Source organism: Chiloscyllium punctatum, chromosome 18 (genome assembly GCF_047496795.1).
Source record: "Chiloscyllium punctatum isolate Juve2018m chromosome 18, sChiPun1.3, whole genome shotgun sequence".
Taxonomy (NCBI): domain Eukaryota; kingdom Metazoa; phylum Chordata; class Chondrichthyes; order Orectolobiformes; family Hemiscylliidae; genus Chiloscyllium; species Chiloscyllium punctatum.
The window spans coordinates 74,024,777-74,044,876 of NC_092756.1; the positions used below are offsets into that span (position 1 = coordinate 74,024,777).

General features: G+C 46.6%; 2 non-coding genes across 2 annotated transcripts; both read left to right on the top strand.

Annotated features, from left to right (window-relative positions):
• Window positions 1–8,079: 8,079 nt before the first annotated feature.
• trnar-ucu (transfer RNA arginine (anticodon UCU)) lies at window positions 8,080–8,152 on the top strand. Its single transcript has one exon. It is a non-coding gene; the product is annotated as a tRNA-Arg (tRNA).
• Window positions 8,153–19,595: 11,443 nt separating this feature from the next.
• Window positions 19,596–19,668, top strand: trnar-ccu (transfer RNA arginine (anticodon CCU)). Its single transcript has one exon. It is a non-coding gene; the product is annotated as a tRNA-Arg (tRNA).
• The last annotated feature ends 432 nt before the right edge of the window (window positions 19,669–20,100 follow it).

The following is a 20,100-nucleotide window of genomic DNA, read 5'->3' on the forward strand; positions in this document are numbered from 1 at the left end:
GTTGATAGGAAGAGGTGTCCAACATGAACTTGCACAAAGTTGTCGGGGATCTGCAGGATTGGGTCGAAATTGTCTGAAAGAGACAGCACAGTCACAATGGGGAAAGAACTGCTGAGATTCTCCTGGGGATGGCATGGTGGCTCGGTGGGTTTGGGCCTGGATGGGATGCTCTTCAGAGGCTGTGTGTGGACTTGATGGGCTGAATGGCTTGTCCCCCTCACTCTCGGGCTTTTATGAACAAGTTTGGAGCAGATGGTCAGAGCTCTGCTGCAGATCCCAGTCAAGGCTTTGCCAAGGGACTGGCATCCAGGTGTGTGTTCATATCCTTCTTTTCCCTGACCTTCCAGAATGTTCTGTAGCTTTGGTCAAAGGGGTCATGAGCTGGGTTCACATCATCCAATGGGGTCACACTGCCAGGAGCTAGACAACGGATTTACTCAGACTGACACTTCCAGTCAACGAGTCATAGAGATGTACAGCACAGAAATACACCCTCGGTCCAACCCGTCCATGCCGAACAGATATCCCAACCCAATCTAGTCCCACCTGCCAGCACCCGGCCCATCTCCCTCCAAACTCTTCCTGTTCATATACCCATCGAGATGCCTTTTAAACGATGTAATTGTACCAGCCTCCACCACTTCCTCTGGCAGCTCATTCCACACACACACACCACCCTCTGCCTGAAAAAGTAGCCTCTTAGGTCTCTTTTATATCTTTTTCCTCTCACCCTAAACCTAAACCCTCTAGTTCTGGAGTCCCCCACCCCAGGGAAAAGACCTTGGCGGTTTACCCTATTCATGCTCCTGATGATTTTATAAACCTCTTTAAGGTCACCCCTCAGCCTCCGATGCTTGGATCCTATCCTTAGAGGAACTGGTATCAGCTTCCACCGCTGTGACTGTGTGTTCAACCTCATCCGTCCTCTTTTCCAGGTCTCCCAGCTGCTGTTCATGCTTCTGCAGCATGATAGAGATCGGGGCCAGCTTCACCTCTATCTGCTTCCCCAACATCTCGCGAGATTTCGCGAGCTCCTTCCCCAGGGCCTGGTAGGTAATCGAGTCCGAGGATCCTGCAGGCTGGGCCGGGGGCCTTGCCCCGGACACTGCTCCTCCCTTCTTCAACATCCCTGGACGATGAAAACGCAGGTAAGTTGATTTTTCACAATGTCCTGGGACTCCACAACCTTTTCAGAGTCCCAGGATATCGCGATGGTCTGGATTGGGCGGGATAGAAATTCTTCCCCCTTGTGCTGTGATGCTGAGCTCTGCAACATGATCGTCTGAGATCACCGCCATCTTGGATCCCCAGAGTGCAGTGAGAGAATAAAACTCAGAAAAACACACAATGAGATGTCAGGGTGCAGTATTTAAAGGCTGCCATTTTATTCATCCGATATGTAGCCCCAGTTGTGTAATTGATAAGGCACTTGTCTTCCTAAGCTAGGGATTGTGGGTTCAAGTCCCATCTGGGTTCAAGTGTTTGTCATTTCATAGTATGTCCTTTATCTCTCATCTCCTTTTCAAATGTCTGCATTCAGTTGATGGGATGTGATCTTGCACAAAACTTTTGGGGATCTGCAGGATTGTGGCAAAATTGTCTGAAAGAGACAGGACAGTCACAATGGCTGAAAACTAGCTGAGATCCCCTGGGAATGGCATGGTGGCTCAGTGGGTAGCACTGCTGCCTCACAGCATCAGGAGCCTGGCTTTGATTCCTCTCTTGGGTGTCTGTTTGTGTCGAGTTTGCACATTCTCTCCATGGGGTACTCCGGGTGCTTTGGTTTCCTCCCACAGCCCAAAGATGTGCAGGTTCGGTGGATTGGCTTTGGGGAATACAGGTTGAGAGGATAACAGTTTGGCCTGAATGGAATGCTCTTCAAAGAGCCAGTGTGAATGTGATGGTCTGAATGGCCTGCCCTCCTCACCCTAGGGCTTTTATGAACAATTTGGAGCAGATGGACAAAGCTCCACTGCAGGGCCAGTTCAAGGCTTTGTGAAGGGACTGGCATCCAGGTGCATGTCCCTATCCTCCGTTTCCCTGATCTTACAGAACATTCTGTGTCTTTGGCCAATTGGGTTCACATCATCCACTGGGGTCACACCAATACCCTTCACTGTTGTCATGCCAGGAGCTATAAAGTGGATTGACTCAGGCTGACATTTCTCCAATATACAACCCTCAGTCTGGTTGGAACTGGTTCTTCTTGAGCCTTTGTAACTCTTTGATCTTAGTTGCACTGTTCTCTGGAGCTGATAGCTGCTGTTTAAATTAGTTTGGCCAATTTTCTGTCAGGTCAAATTTCTCCAGCTGAGGATGAATTGAGAATGCCTGATCAAAGTTTGGTAGAAGATTTGTAGCTCGGGTGCTCGTTGTTGTGGTTCTGTTCGCCGAGCTGGGAATTTGTCTTGCAAACATTTCGTCCCCTGTCTAGGTGACATCCTCAGTGCTTGGGAGCCTCCTGTGAAGCGCTTCTGTACTGTTTCCTCCGGCATTTATAGTGGCCTGTCTCTGCCGCTTCCGGTTGTCAGTTCCAGCTGTCCGCTGTAGTGGCCGGTATATTGGGTCCAGGTCGATGTGTTTGTTGATAGAGTCTGTGGATGAGTGCCATGCCTCTAGGAATTCCCTGGCTGTCCTCTGTTTGACTTGTCCTAAAATGGTAGTGTTGTCCCAGTCGAATTCATGTTGCTTGTCTTCTGTGTGTGTGGCTACTAAGGATAGCTGGTCGTGTTGTTTCGTGGCTAGTTGGTGTTCGTGTATACGGATCGTTAGCTGTCTTCCTGTTTGTCCGATGTAGTGTTTTCTGCAGTCCTTGCATGGGATTTTGTACACTACATTGGTTTTGCTCATGTTGGGTATTGGGTCCTTTGTTCTGGTGAGTTGTTGTCTGAGAGTGGCTGTTGGTTTGTGTGCTGTTATGAGTCCTAGTGGTCGCAGTAGTCTGGCTGTCAGTTCAGAAATGCTTCTCATGTATGGTAGTGTGGCTAGTCCTTTGGGTTGCGGCATGTCCTCGTTCCGTTGTCTCTCCCTTAGGCATCTGTTGATGAAATTGCGAGGGTATCTGTTTTTGGCGAATACTTTGTATAGGTGTTCCTCTTCCTCTTTTTGTAGTTCTGGTGTGCTGCAGTGTGTTGTGGCCCTTTTGAATAGTGTCCTGATGCAACTTCGTTTGTGTGTGTTGGGGTGGTTGCTTTCATAGTTTAGGACTTGGTCTGTGTGTGTGGCTTTCCTGTAAACCTTTGTGGTGAATTCTCCGTTCGGTGTTCTCTGTACCATCACGTCTAGGAACGGGAGTTGGTTGTCCTTTTCTTCCTCTCTAGTGAATCGGATTCCTGTGAGTGTGGCGTTGATGATCTGGTGTGTGTTCTCCAATTCTGTGTTTTTAATTATTACAAAGGTGTCATCCACGTATCTGATCCAGAGTTTGGGTTGAAGTTGTGGTAAGACTGTTTGTTCTAACCTTTGCATTACTGCTTCTGCTATGAGTCCAGAGATCGGTGAGCCCATGGGTGTTCCGTTGATTTGTTCGTATATTTGGTTATTGAATGTGAAGTGTGTTGTGAGGCACAAGTCCAGTAGTTTAAGTATGCTGTCTTTGTTGATAGGTTCAACGTCCTGTTGTCTGTTCTGTCTGTCCAGCAGGTTGGCTATTGTTTCTTTGGCTAGTGTTTTGTCGATGGAGGTGAACAGTGCCGTTACATCGAATGAGACCATAGTTTCTTCCTTGTCTATGTATATATTTCTGATGATGTCCAAGAATTCCTCTGTTGATTGTATAGATTGTCTGGATCTGCTGATCAGGTGTTTCAGTTTCTGCTGTAGTTCTTTGGCCAGTTTGTGTGATGGTGTCCCTGGTAGTGATACGATGGGTCTGAGTGGGATGTCTGGTTTGTGCACTTTAAGTAGTCCATAGAATCTGGGGGTGTTGTTGCTTTCAGGTTTCATTCTTTGTAGGTCAGACCTGGTTATCTGTCCGTTTTTTTGTAGATTCCTCAGTGTGTTGTTTATCCTATTGGTGAGCTGTGGGGTGGGTTCAAACTGCCTCTTTTGGTAGGTGTTGGTATCTGCAAGTAGTTGTTGTGCTTTTTGCATGTACTCTGCTTTGTCCAGGATGACCGTCATTCTGCCTTTGTCTGCTGGTAGTATAATTATGTTCTTACCATTTCTTAGTGATTTTAGTGCTTCCTTCTCCTTGGTGTTGAGGTTATGTGTTTGTCTTTTTCTTGTTATCAGCGGTACGATACTTTGTCTCACAGTTTGTTGTGTCTCTTCTGTCAGTCCATTGTTCCTGAGTGTGCATTCAAGTGCTGCTAGGAAGTCTGCTGTCTTGGTGTCCCTGTGGTTGTTGAGTCCCTTGGCCAGTATTGTTCTTTCAGTGTCTGTGGGAGAGGTTTTTAACCCAGGTGTGTGTTGTGGTGTCCTCTTCTTTGTGTGTTAGTTTGGTCATTTTTTCTTTTAGTGCTGTTTTTTTGCGGTGTGCGTTCCTGTTCTGTCCTATGGTGACGGCCTGTTCTATGGTCCGGGTCCATTCCTGATTGGTGGAATTCCTAGAGGCATGGCACTCATCCACAGACTCTATCAACAAACACATCGACCTGGACCCAATATACCGGCCACTACAGTGGACAGCTCGAACTGACAACCGGAAGCAGCAGAGACAGGCTACTATAAATGCCGGATGAAACAGCACAGAAGCGCTTCACAGGAGGCTCCCAAGCACTGAGGATGTCACCTAGACAGGGGACAAAACGTTTGCAAGACAAATTCCCAGCTCGGCGAACAGAACCACAACAATGAGCACCCGAGCTACAAATCTTCTACCAAACTTTGAAAATCTCTAAAGGTTGACTTGCAGGTTGAGTCCATGGTTAAGAAAACAAATGTAATGTTGCCATTTATCTCAAGAGGGTTGGAATGTAAAAGCAGCGATGTCCTTCTGAGACTTTATAACGCTCCGGTTAGGCCCCATTTGAAATACTGTATCCAATTTTGGGCTCCACACCTCAGGAAGGACATACTGGCACTGGAGCATGTCCAGCGGAGATTCACACAGATGATCCCTGGAATGGGAGGCTTAACATACAATGAACAGCTGAGGATCCTGGGATTGTATTGATTAGAGTTTCGAAGGTTGAGGGGAGATCTAATACAAATTTACTAGATAATGCATGGCTTAGAAAGGGTGGATGCTGGGAATGTGTTTCCATCAGGACCCATGGGCACAGCCTGAGAATTAGAGGGGGTCAATTTAGAACGGAAATGAGGAGACATTTCTTCAGGCAGAGAGTGGTGGGCCTGTGGAATTCATTGCCGTGGAGCGCAGCAGAGGCCAGGACGTTAAATGGCTTCAGGGCAGAGATTGATAAATTCTTGATCACGCAAGGAATTAAGGGTGAACGATGAGAGTGCCACCAAGTGGCGTTGAAATGCCCATCATTCACGATTGAATGGCGGGGTGGACCCGATGGGCTGAATGGCCTTACTTCCATTCCTATGTCTTAGGCTCATCATCGTAAGGTTTTCTTTTCTGGTTTCCCACCGCTGAGAAGTCCTGGAAAGGCATGAGCTTAGAGCCCTCGTAAATTCGGGCCTTCAGATCCTTCCCCTGGATTAGACTACCGACAGTGTGGAAACAGGTAACACTATGGGCAATTTAACATGGCCAATTCACCTTTGTACTGTGGGAGGAAACCAGAGAAATGTGCAAACTCCACACAGGCAGTTATCTAAGGCTGGAATTGAACCTGGGACCCTGGTATTGTGAGGCAGCAGTGCTAACCACTGAGTCACCTGATTCTGGGAGCTGCCACAATACTCTCCTTGGCTCTGTAGTTCATACAGTTTTTGAGCAAAGTAAAATGTAGTTCTGCAAATACAAATTCACCCCACAAACTTATATATGCTTGTAAGTGTGTGTGTGTGTATGTGTGTGTATGTGTGTGTATGTGTCTGTGCACGTGTGTGTGTGTGCGCGTGTGCGTGTGTGCGTGTGGGTGTGCGTGTGGGTGTGCGTGTGCATATATGGGGTGGGTGGTGGTGCTGTTCTGAGTGTCAACACACAGGAGTGTTCCCTCCCAGTCAGAGAATACTTCAGCAATTCGGGACATTCGACCTCGGACCTTCCTCCAAGGGGGACTTCGGGACAGACAACAATGAAAAGTGGCCGAGCAGAGGCTGATCACCAAGTTTGGGAACAATGGAGATGGCCTCAACTGGGACATTACAGGTGACCCCATTCAACTACACACACACACACATACACACACACTTACACACACACACACACATACCCACACATACACACACATACACACATATACATAAACACAAACACATACACATATGCACATACACACCCACATACACACACGTACACATACATATATACACAAACACATATATACATACATACACACCCACATACACACACGTACACATACATATATACACAAACACATACACACCCACACACACAAACACATCCACACACAGATATACACACACACACATAAACACACACACATATATATACACACACATATGCACACACACACATGCACACGCACATATACACACAAATACACACCCACACACATATACGCACACATACACACACACATACACTCACATACACACCCACACGCACATATACACACACCCATATACACACACACATATAAGTTTGTGTGATGAACTTGTACTTACAAAATTACATTTTACTTTGCTCAAAAACTATATGAATTCTGTGAGATGCTGTAAATCTGTTTATTAGATGAGAATCAGTCTGACCATCGTGGCACAGACTGTCTCACACAGGGGAGCTCACACCTTCAATACATCATCTGGGCCGACATGACACCAATTGTTAAAGTTCATTTGAGAATGTAACTTTTGATAAAAGTTTTGAAATTGACATATGAAAGAACGAAAACCAACCTGGCCATTCTAAAAGGTGAGAGACTTAACAAACAATCCAGGTCTTTCTCAAGATTCAATTTCAGTTGCATCACACTGTAAACATTTGCTATAAATTCTGTGTCCTGCAATCTTATTCTCCACAACCACCTGATGAAGGAGCAGTGCTCCGAAACCTAGTGCTTCCACATGTTCGACTATAACCTGGTGTTGTGTGATTTTTAAATCTGGCATTCACCCATCTCCTGACGGTTGAGCATACATCTCAAGGTCAGGACAGCGGCCCTCCGCAGGGATTAAATCTCTATTCAGTGTCAGGCACCAAGAGGGTCTGAGAACTGAAAGGACGATGTGATCATTTGTCAGAAAGACCTGAGACTGTGTTGTTTCTCTGTTACACCTTGGCAGCAGCTGCCTGAACCTTTAGTGCGTCCCTCAGTGTGTTGTCACAGATCTGGGAGTGTGCTTGGCTGTCGCACTCATTTGAGGTCAACTGTTTCCAGTGGTCTGCCAATATAGTGCCCTCGTGGCCGCATGGCTATGGCACTGGTCTCTGAAATCTGAGATTTCAGGGATTTCATTTTTAAGCCTGGTCTTTGCAGTGGCTGATTTTCATCCCATGTCAACTTCATCTCAATCCAAATTGACTGGATTTTTTAACTACTCTGTTAAAAATCATTGTGCCTGTGTTGAGATTACGGCAAATGCTGATTAGTAGAAACTTATACAAGATAATTCTGGGATTTGGGAGATCTCGGGGTGAATTGTCTGAAAGAGACAGCACAGCCACAATGGGCTGAATGCCCGCGAAGATTATGTTGATTTGTCCTCAATGCAGCTTTTTGCAACATCTCGATTTCCACCTTCCCCAGTAACTGCAAATATCTTGAAAGTGCTGCACAAAATAACATTGAGCCCTTTACTATTTTCCTGTCTTCTCCATTTTCCTCAGACTTGAGTTGTGTAAAGGTGGAGTTTGGTTGATTTCTCATCTGTCCGTTTGGGGAGAAATGGGAGGCGGGATCAATTTATCAAGCAGCCAACAATTTCGCATGAGATGGAAGGGAGAAGAACCAATTAGTGAGAGTATAACACACAGAAACACACACGATGAGAGGTCAGGGTGCAGTACTTAAAGGCTGCCATTGTCACCTTGCCCATGTGGCCCCAGTGGCCTAATGGATAAGGCACTGGCCTTCTAAGCCAGGGATTGTGGGTTCAAGTCCCATCTGGGGTGTCTCTGTGGCTTATCCTTTATTTCTAATCAATTTTGGACCAATCCCCATCTCTGCATTCAGTTGATGGTCAGTGGTGTCCAACATGATCTTGCACAAGATTTTCGATGATCTGCAGGATTGAATGTTGAAGGTGGTGATCAAGTGGATGCTGTTTCTGGATGGGGACGAGATTCCTGTGAGTGCGGTTGGAGAGGTTGCTTTTGGAATCCAGCTCTCATCACACTCTCATCAACAAACCAACCCTTCAACACTGATCCCTCCAGAACATCGGATATTACTGACAGAGAATACCCCTGCCAACTTTTATAGGTGCACCATCGACAGCATTCTGTAATCACTACCTGGTTTGGCAACTATATCATTCAAGATCGGAGACGGTTACAGAGAGTGGTGAACTCGGCCCAGACAATCACAAAGGCCAACCTCCCATCCATAGAATCCATCTACCAGGCCCACTGTCAAGGAAAGGTCTCCAGCATTCTCAAAGATCCATCCCACCCTGGTAATGTTTTTCTACAACCTCTACCATCGGGGAGAAGGGACAGAAGCCTGAACACACACACCAACCGGTTTTGAAACAGTTTCTACCCAACTGTTGTTAGAATACTGAACGGTCTCACAGACTCTGAGTATTCGCCTGTACCTGTGTTTTTGTTCCTGCTGCTGTTTCCCTATTATTTACTTATCTATGTTACTGAACTCTGTGAGCTGCCTGTATTGCTCACAAGACAAAACTTTTCACTGTGTCTATCATTACTTGCAAACCAAATATTTTCAATGAATCTTCCACCTTTAGGTTAGAACATAGAACATAGAACAATACAGCACAGAACAGGCCCTTCGGCCCACGATGTTGTGCCGAACTTCTATCCTAGATTAAGCACCCATCCATGTACCTATCCAAATGCCGCTTAAAGGTCGCCAATGAATCTGACTCTACCACTCCCACGGGCAGCGCATTCCATGCCCCCACCACTCTCTGGGTGAAGAACCCACCCCTGACATCTCCCCTATACCTTCCACCCTTCACCTTAAATTTATGTCCCCTTGTAACACTCTGTTGTACCCGGGGAAAAAGTTTCTGACTGTCTACTCTATCTATTCCTCTGATCATCTTATAAACCTCTATCAAGTCACCCCTCATCCTTCGCCGTTCCAACGAGAAAAGGCCGAGAACTCTCAACCTATCCTCGTATGACCTACTCTCCATTCCAGGCAACATCCTGGTAAATCTTCTCTGCACCCTCTCCAAAGCTTCCACATCTTTCCTAAAGTGAGGCGACCAGAACTGCACACAGTACTCCAAATGTGGCCTAACCAAAGTCCTGTACAGCTGCAACATCACCTCACGACTCTTGAATTCAATCCCTCTGCTAATGAACGATAATACTCCATAGGCCTTCTTACAAACTCTATCCACCTGAGTGGCAACCTTCAAAGATCTATGTACATAGACCCCAAGATCCCTCTGTTCCTCCACCTGACCAAGAACCCTACCATTAACCCTGTATTCCGCATTCTTATTTGTTCTTCCAAAATGGACAACTTCACACTTGGCAGGGTTGAACTCCATCTGCCACTCCTCAGCCCAGCTCTGCATCATATCTAAGTCCCTCTGCAGCCGACAACAGCCCTCCTCACTGTCCACAACTCCACCTATCTTTGTATCATCTGCAAATTTACTGACCCACCCTTCGACTCCCTCATCTAAGTCATTAATAAAAATTACAAACAGCAGAGGGCCCAGAACTGATCCCTGCGGAACTCCACTTGTAACTGGACTCCATGCTGAATATTTACCATCTACCACCACTCTCTGACTTCGACCGGTTAGCCAGTTTTCTATCCAATTGGCCAAATTTCCCTCTATCCCATGCCTCCTGACTTTCCGCATAAGCCTACCATGGGGAACCTTATCAAATGCCTTACTAAAATCCATGTACACTACATCCACTGCTCTACCCTCATCCACATGCTTGGTCACCTCCTCGAAGAATTCAATAAGACTTGTAAGGCAAGACCTACCCTTCACAAATCCGTGCTGGCTGTCCCTAATCAAGCAGTGCCGTTCCAGATACTCGTAAATCCTATCCCTCAGTACCCTTTCCATTACTTTGCCTACCACAGAAGTAAGACTAACTGGCCTGTAATTCCCGGGGTTATCCCTATTCCCTTTTTTGAACAGGGGCACAACATTCGCTACTCTCCAGTCCCCTGGTACCACCCCCGTTGCCAGTGAAGACGAGAAGATCATTGCCAACGGTACTGCAATTTCCTCTCTTGCTTCCCACATAATCCTAGGATATATCCCGTCAGGCCCGGGGGACTTGTCTATCCTCAAGTTGTTCAAAATGTCCAACACATCTTCCTTCCTAACAGATATCTCTTCTAGCTTATCAGTCCGTTTCACACTCTCCTCTTCAACAATACAGTCCCTCTCGTTCGTAAATACTGAAGAGAAGTACTTGTTCAAGACCTCTCCTATCTCTTCCGACTCAATACACAGTCTCCCACCACTGTCCTTGATCGGACCTACCCTCGTTCTCGTCATTCTCAGGTTTCTCACATACGCATAGAATGCCTTGGGGTTATCCTTGATCCTATCCGCCAGGGATTTTTCATGCCCTCTCTTAGCTCTCCTAATCCCTTTCTTCAGGTCCCTTCTGGCTATCCTGTATCCCTCCACTGCTCTGTCTGAACCTTGTTTCCTCAACCTTATGTAAGCCTCCTTCTTCCTCTTTACTAGACATTCAACCTCCCTCGTCAACCAAGGCTCCCTCACACGACCATTTCTTTCCTGCCTGATCGGTACATACATATCAAGGACACGTCGTATCTGCTCCTTGAAAAAGTCCCACATTTCCACCACATCCTTCCCTGACAGCCTATGCTCCCAACGTATGCTCCTCAAATCCTGTCTTACAGCATCGTAATTTCCCTTCCCCCAATTGTAAAAACTTCCTTGTTGTGTGCACCTATCCCTCTCCATAACCAAGGTGAAAGTGACAGAATTGTGGTCGCCATCACCAAAATGTTCACCCACTAACAAGCCCACCACTTGTCCCGGTTCGTTACCGAGTACCAAATCCAATATGGCCTCCCCTCTGGTTGGACAATCTACATACTGCGTTAGAAAAGCTTCCTGGACACACTGCACAAACACCGCCCCATCCAATCTACTTGATCTAAAGAGCTTCCAATCAATATTTGGGAAGTTGAAGTCGCCCATGACTACGACCCTGTGGCTTCTGCACCTTTCCAAAATCACTGTTATCTTGGTCCAACTCATCGAATTTAAATATAAATTATTCAGTGAGGACTAACTTTATTACACCTGCATTTTTTCCTGTTAAATGCCAACAGAACAGTATAGAGGTCAAGCAAGCTCAATGTTTGTACAGTTCGAAGATCTCAAAGCAGCCATGCAGATTTTTAAAGACATTAGGTCAGAGATTAACTTAATTTGAATGGAGAGGATGCAGTGAGAGGGTTTTAATTGGAGAGAATGTCTAAATTGAAAGTATCCCCAGAAGGGATGTAAACCACAGGCAGTAGCTTAGAAGATCAGAGATGGAGCTGTTCGGTCCCTGGGACAACACGTGCTTCTGGGGCCATGTCAGGAGAATTGATCCCCTCAACCTTGGTTGTGTTCATGTCAGAACAATGCTGCACTCTCCCAACATTTATGTTCACTAACATTTCACGAGTTTCATCCCACCATCAAACTCACCATGGACTCCTGTTTAGTATCTGTCTCATTCTTGGTCACATGCATCTCCATCAAGGATGGACACCACAGCACCTCACTCAACCACAAACACACCCTCAACATATTAAAACAGACGTCCCCTCTGTACAAGCCGTACACTTACACAGGAGCTGTTCAGGTGAGGGGGAATGTGAGGGGCACTTGGAAGTACACAAGGATGTCCTGATAAGAATGTGATACGATGCTTAACTCATCAATCGCCAGTTCTGACATGCCCCAGGGAGAAACTGCAATGACCTCCTCAGGAGACAGACACGAGCTGCAACCAACAGGGTACCCTTCATTGTCCAGTACTTACCAGGAGCTGAGAAACTACGTCACATTCTCCACAGCCTGCAACACATTATCGATGAGGATGAGCACCTCGCCAAGACCTTCCCCACCCCTCCACTTCTCACCTTTAAACAGCCACCAAACCTTAAACAGACCATTGTTCACAGCAAACTGCCCGGCCTTCAGGACAACACCAAACAACCCTGTCACAGCAGACACTGTAAAACGTGTCAGAGTGTCACCATGGATACCGCCATTACAGACGGGGACATCTCCCACCATGTACGCGGCAGGTACTCATGTGACTCGGCCAACGTTGTCTATCTCAGACGCTGCAGGGAAGGATGCCCAATGCATGGTACATTGGTGAGACCGAGCATAGGCTACGGCAACAGATGAATGGGCACCGCGTAACAATCACCAAACAGAGGTGATCCCTCCCAGTCGGAGATCACTTCAACGATCAGGGACTTTCAACCTCGATCCTTCAGGTAACCATCCTCCAAGGTGGACTTTGGGACAGGCTACAACGAAAAGTGGCGGAGCAGAGGCTGATAACCACGTTTGGTACCCATGGGGATGGCCTCAACTGGGACCTTGGGTTCATGTCACACTAGAGCTGACCCCACTGCATTACACACACACACACACACACACACACACACTCATCCTGTCACACAATACACATACACACTCCCACACTCACACCCACACGCACACCTTCTCACAGATATATACCCCGTTACACTCAAACACATACACATACACACACTCTCACAGACACTCACACCATCGCCCCTCCCACGCACACCCAAATGCACACACTCACTCGGTCTCCCCTGCACACACACACATATACCTTTGTGGGGTGAATTTGAACGTTCAGAATTATGTTTTGTTTTGCTCAAAAACTGCATAAAACCATGTAAGATTCTGTAAATGCCACTTTAGAAATAGAATCAGTCTGACCGAACATTGGGACACAGACAGATTTTAACCTCACATCTTCAATGCATTATCTGAGCTGAGATGGCACCGATTGTTAAAACTCTCTTGAGAATGTAACTTTAACAAAGGTCTGGGATGTACATAACAAGGAACTGAAACTAACATGATCATTCTAAAAGATGAAAGACTTCAGCTCAATTTGTTTAATATTACATGCCATGACACTGCAATCCTGTTGCTAAAACTTCAGTGTTTTACGATCCTGCTCCACAACCACCTGATGAAGAAGCAGCTCTTCGAAAGCTAGTGTTTCCCAATAAACCTGTTGGACTATAACCTGGTGCTGTGTGATTTGTAACGTTGTCCGCCCCAGTCTAACACCGGCTCCTCCAAATCATAACCTTTATGTCAATGATTAGTGCTTTTTGGATGATAATGTAAAACATAACAATAGAAACCATCCAAAGTTGGGGCTTGATGTTTTCAAGTCATTACACTATGACTTTTCCCCTGGCGGTTTATTCCATTGTGGGATTGTTTTTATTCATTTCCAGGGCATGAACATTGCTGGCTAAATCAACATTTATTGCCTCTCCCTAGTTTCCCCTGAAAGGTGATGGGGAGCTATCTTTGTGAACCACTGCAATCCATGTGCTGCCTGTATCTCCTTTCGAACTGATTGAAGATTTAACAGGAGGGAGTCGGCCATTTTGGATTTGTTCAATACATTCTCATCACTTGTATGACCCTTTGATATTTTACTTATACATTCTGTGTCTGATGCCTCCTCTCTCATTACACCTGATGAAGGAGCAATGCTCCAAAAGCTCATGTTGTCAAATAAACCTGTTGGACTAAAACCTGGTGTGGTGTGATTTTTGACCAATTGTTGAGGTAAACCTACAATGAATCAATGGAGGGTTTTCCAGGATTGTGACAGAGCTACAGGGAAGGAATGTGATATGTTTCTGACTAGGCCAGCGTTTATTGCCCAGAGGGTGAGTCAACCACATTGCTGTGGGTCTGTAGTCTCACCAGGTTTACTTCCTGAAAGGAGAATATGGAACCAGTTAGCTTCCTAACAAACCTCAATAGCAATATATGGTTCCCATCAGACAAAGCTCCTCCTGAGCTGAGATTTCACCACCTTGTATGGTGGGATTACAGTCCATCTCCCCCACACCATGAACTTGGTGTTCTGGATTCCTACTCCAGGTCTAGCACTGCACCACCATCTCCCCTTATTAACTGGAATTGAGATCAAACAGACACAGGGTGCTGATCAGAGTTCATGTTTAAAAACATAACAGCCCAAATGGGATATGAACTCACAACCCCTGGCTTTGAACATGGACACCCTCTTCATGATGCATCTGAGGTGAGATCCCATGTTAGACACCCACGGCAATTGATAGCTCTGTCTTTGGTTGTGCTCCGAAGATCTTAAAAATTCGGCAATTCAGCTCCTCGAGCCTGCTTTGTCATTCCACACGATCATGGCTGATCTCATCTCGGCCTCAACTCCACTTTCCTGCCTGCTCTCCATAACACTTTAACCCAACTACAGCCTGCATGGAGTGATCCCTTTTCATGGCACAAGGCACTTCACAGGAACCACATTCAGGAAACCATTACACATGGACCGAAACCTTGGCCAAAGAGAGGAACACCTTGAGATCCTGAGACCCCAAGGTAGAGGGGTGGAGATCTTTACAGAGTGACTTCCAGAGGGTACCATCCAGGCACAGACAGTGATGTCCAAGCAATGAATAACAGGAAGTTGCAGGAAGCCAATCTGGCCTTGAATTTCCTGGATTATTCCTGTTACCCTTCTGAAACAAAGAAATAACATTGGGTATTCTCCAGTCCTCTGGGACTTCTCCTGTGACGATAAAGGATAGAAAGATTTGCTGCAAATCCTGAGTAATTTCCTCACCTGCCTCTCTCAGGCTTTTAGGATAGATTCCATCAGGTCTTGGGGACTGGTCTACGTTATTGTTTTTCAAAATACCCAATACCTCCTTTTTAATATCGAATTGAATTGGTGTTTAAAAGTATCAAATTCAGCAGGATGTGGTAAGTTAACAAAAGGATGTGTATATTCATTACAAATACAAAAGTAATAACGTAACACTCATACACACAGATTAGGAATAGAAGGGGTTTCACTTTTGGAATACTCCGTTCAATTCTGGTTTCTCTGCTATAGAAAGATGTTGTAAAACTTGCAAACATTCAGAAAAGATTGACAAGGGTGTTGCAAGGGTTACAGAATTTGTGCTCTCGGGGGAGGATGAATAGACTGAGGGTATTTTCTTTGGAGCGTCGGAGGCTGAAGGGTGACCTTATAGAGGTTTATAAAATCATGAGGGACATGGATACGGTGAATAGCTTCAGTCTTTTCCCCAGGGTGGGGGAGTACAAAAACAGAGGGGAAAAGGTTTACGGTGAGAGGAATAATAATTTAAAAGGAACCTAAGGGGCAACCTTTTCATGAAGAGGGTGGTGCTTATATGGAACATGCTGCAAGAGGAAGTGGTGGAGGCTGGTACAATAACAACATTTAGAAGTTAAAAGTCACACAACACCAGGTTATAATCCCACAGGTTTATTTGGAAGCACTAGCTTTCAGAGCGCTGCTTCTTCATCAGGTGAAGACAACCACCCAGTGAAGGAGCATCGCTTCGAAAGCTAGTGCTTCCAAATAAACCCGCTGGGCTATAACCTGGTGTTGTGTGATTTTTAACTTTGTCCACCCCAGTCTAACACCGGCTCCTCCAAAACATTTAAGAGGCATCTGGATGGGGGTATATGAACAGGGTGGGTTTAGAGGGATATGGGCCATATGCTGGCAATTCGGACGAGATTAATTCAGGATATCAGGTCGGCATAGACGAGTTGGACCAAAGTATCTGTTTCCGTGCTGTGTAACTCTAAGACTCTGTAACATTTAAAAGGCAGCTGGATGGGGACATGAATAAGAAGGCTTCAGAGGGATATGGACCAAATGCTGGTTTGTGGGACTAGATAACTTTCGGATATCTGGTTGGCATGGACGGGTTGGAGCGAAGGATCTGTCCAACTCTGTGACTCTGTAAGTGTAAGCTTTCTTGGGAGATTTTGACTTTTGTTACAGAGCCTTTTTAAATGACTGGGACATTTTAATTTGTGCTTATTTGGTTTAATTGGTTTCTTTTAATTTGTTTTCAGAGTCGTGTAAGGAGACTTCTGAAAAGTAGGCTGTCAGTAGTTTAGAAGATGGAATAGGTTATGCTGCATTCTGCAATTACAGCGATGATGATGTGCCAAGTGTAATACTTCAACTGGCTTGGCATTGATTTATTGGTTAATACTCTTAGCCATTGAAGTTATAACATCTTCAGTTGAGAGTGAAAGCATATATCTTGGGAGGATATTTAATTGCTCTAAAGATACCACGTATCTGAAAGTTCCCTGCAGTTAATAGATCAATGGGACAGGAATTACCTATTATATCACAAAGTAAGTCTGTTTCTCTCTGCTGAACTTCTACTCAGCTAAAGATTGACTCTGCCTGTTGTGTGACATGGCTTTTAATTTCCACTGATCAACCAGATGAACATTAGTAACACAATGTAATTAAACTCAACTTTTCTTCAGTATTCTTGTTGGTGATGCAGACAAACGGGGACAAAATTTGGTTTGCGGTTCAACTTGATTTTATGAACAAAATATTAAAACAGATTGTCAGCATTTCCCAAATTCCCACAATTTTTACTCGCTCTATAGCTCTATCCATCTGAGAAAGGATATTAACTGGAACAATCCATGTTGGGCCATTGGAATCTCCTTCCTGTCCCGATATAGGGCTGGCTCTTTTCCACAAAGCGGGGTCTCGCAAGTTCGGGCAGATCTTTCTACTGAGGCAGGAAACGATTTCTCTTCATTCTGAGGCACCAAGAGGGTCTGAGAAATGAAGGGACGATGTCATAACTGGTCAGAAAGGCCTTAGACAGTGTTCTTTAACTGTTACACCTTGACAGCAGCTGCTCCATATTTTCGTGTGTCCCACAACATGTCATCCTCGATCTTGGAACATGATCAGCTGTAGCACTCGTTTCAGGTCAACACGTTCCACAGAGAGTAAAAGATGGGAGCCTGAGGGTCCTAATGAATAAGGCCCTGGCTTCCCTGAGCTGGTAATTGTTGGTTCAAGTCCCATCAGAGGGGCTTGAGTTTTAATCCTGGGCTTTGTTGCTGATTTTCATTCCATGTCAACTTCATCTCAATCCATGCTGACTGAATTTTTCATTGACAGTACTCTGTTAAAAATCACTGTGCCTACGTTGAGATTATGGCAAATGATGTGACAGAGAAACTTGCACAAGGTAATTCCGGGATTTGGGAGATCTTGGGGTGAATTGTCTGAAAGAGACAGCACAGCCCCAATGGGCTGAATGCCTGCTAAGATTGTGTTGATTTGTCCTCAATGCAGCTTTTTGCAACATCTCCACTTCCTCCTTCCCCACGAACTGCAAATATCTTGAAAGTGCTGCACACAATAACATTGAGCCCTTTTCCTTCTCCTGTCTGCTCCATTTGCCTCAAACTGTGGGTCTGCAAAGTTGGAGTTGAGTTGATTTCTCGACTGGGAGAAAGTGAGCACTGCAGATGTGAGAGATCAGACTCAAACTGTGTGGTGCTGGAAAAGTACAGCTGGTCAGGCGGCATCCGAGGAGCAGGGGAGTCAATGTTTCGAGTATAAGCTCTTCAGGCCTATGCTCGAAATGTCGACTCTCCTGCTCCTCGGACGCTGTCTGACCGGCTGTGATTTCTCAAATGTCCGTTTGGGGCCAAATGGGAGGCAAGATGAATTTATCAAGCAGCGACAATTTAGCATGAAATGGAAGGGGTAAAAAACAATCAGTAAGAGTAGAAAACTCAGAAAAAAAACTCGTGACAATTTGTGTGGATTTTGCACTTTCTCCCCGTGTCTGTGTGGGTTTCCTCCAGGTGCTCCAGTTTCCTCCCACAAGTAAATTAGCCATGCAAAATTGCCCAAACTGTTCAGGTATGTGAAGATTGGGTACATTTGTCAGGAGGACATGTAGGGGAGTGAGTCTGGGTGGACTTGTTGGGCCAAATGGCCTGTTTCCACACTGTATGGATTCTATGAGAAAGACATTTGGACAGGTACATGACAGGAAATGCTTGTGTGGATGTGGACCAAGTGGAGGCAGGTACAATTAGTTTTAAAGTTAACGGCTCCATGACACTGCCCCTTCACTTTGGGAGAGGAGTACGCCAAGGCTGCCCCCTGTCCGGCCAGCTGGATTCTCTGCGCGTGGAGCCTTTCCTGTGCCTCTTATGGAGGAGGTTGTCGGGGGTGGTTCTGCGCAGTGTGGGCACGGGGGGTGGTCATCTCGGCCTACGCTGACCACGTGCTCCTCCCTTTCACCGACCCTGCTGACCTGGGGAGGATGTGTGAGTGCCAGGCCGTGTACTCAGCGGCCTCTTCCACCAGGATCAACTGGGCCCAATATTCCAGACGACTGGTCAGTCCGTGACGGGTGGAGTCTCTGCCGGAGGAGTTACGGGGGTTCAGCTGGAGTACCACCATCTCCTCGACCTGGGGGTCTACCTCAGCCCGGCTGAGGAATCCTGGCCGGGGAACTGGCAGGAGCTGGAGGCCAAAGTCTCGGCTCGCCTAGGCCTCTGGACAGGACTGCTCCGAGTGCTGTCTCACAGGAGTCGAGTGTTGGTCATAAACCAGCTGGTGCCTGCCATGCTGTGGTACCGGCTGGTCACTTTGGTCCCTCCTCCTGGTTTAGTCGCTGACCTCCAGAGAATGTTGGTTCACTTCTTCTGGGACAAAAAGATGCACTGGGTCACTGCGCAGGTCCTGAGTCTCCATATTGAGGAGGGCGGTCAGTCGCTGGTGTGGGTTCACACCCAGGTAGCGACGTTCCACCTTCAGACCTTGCAGCGATACCTTTACATTGAGCCTCCCCCTCGGCGGGGGGCCCTGGCGACGTATTTTTTCCACCAGGTGCGTAACCTCAACTACGAGACTCAGCTCCAGTTCAGGGACCGTGATGGTTTGGAGGTCACTCTCAGGACACTGCCTGTCTTTTACCAGGACCTGCTCACGGTCTGGAACATGGTCGAATCGCGTCACGCCTACCCTCCGGCAGGAGTAGCGGCTGTCGTCAGGGAGACGTTGCTCAGGAATCCGCACCTCCGTACTCGTGGGTTCGAGTGACTGTCGGAGGGGAGGGCCGTGACTGTGAGGGTGACCAGGGTCGGGGACGTGCTGGATGGTGGGGGCCTGGGCTGGACGCTGCCGCAGGATATAGCGAGCAGGGCAGCGGGAGACGTCCGGTACGTGGCCACCACCATCCGACACCTTAAAACAGTCAGTGTGTTCTTGCAAAACAAAACTTAAAAGCTGCCATTTTAACATCACACATGTGGCCCCAGTGGCCTAATGGATAAGGCACTGGCCTCCTACGCCAGGGATTGTGGGTTCAAGTCCCATCTGGGGTGTCTGACATTTTAACCCTTGTCTTCATGGTGGATCTTCATCCAAGGTCAAGTCGATTTCTCATCTCCTCTGTGTTGGGTTGGTGGTACCTTGTGTCAGAAAAATACAGAATGTTGAGGATATGCAGGATATTGGGGTGAATCGTCTGAAAGAGACAGCACAGTCACAATGGATGAAAACCTGCTGAGATTCTCCTGGGGATGGCATGGTGGTTCAGTGGGTAGCACTGCTGCCTCACAGCATCAGGGACCTGGCTTTGATTCCTCCCTTGGGTGTCTGTTTGTGTAGAGTTTGCACATTCTCTCCATGGGGTACTCCGGGTGCTTTGGTTTCCTCCCACAGCCCAAAGATGTGCAGGTTCGGTGGATTGGCTTTGGGGAATGCAGGGTGAGAGGATAGGGGTTGGGCCTAGGTGGGATGCTCTTCAGAGGGTC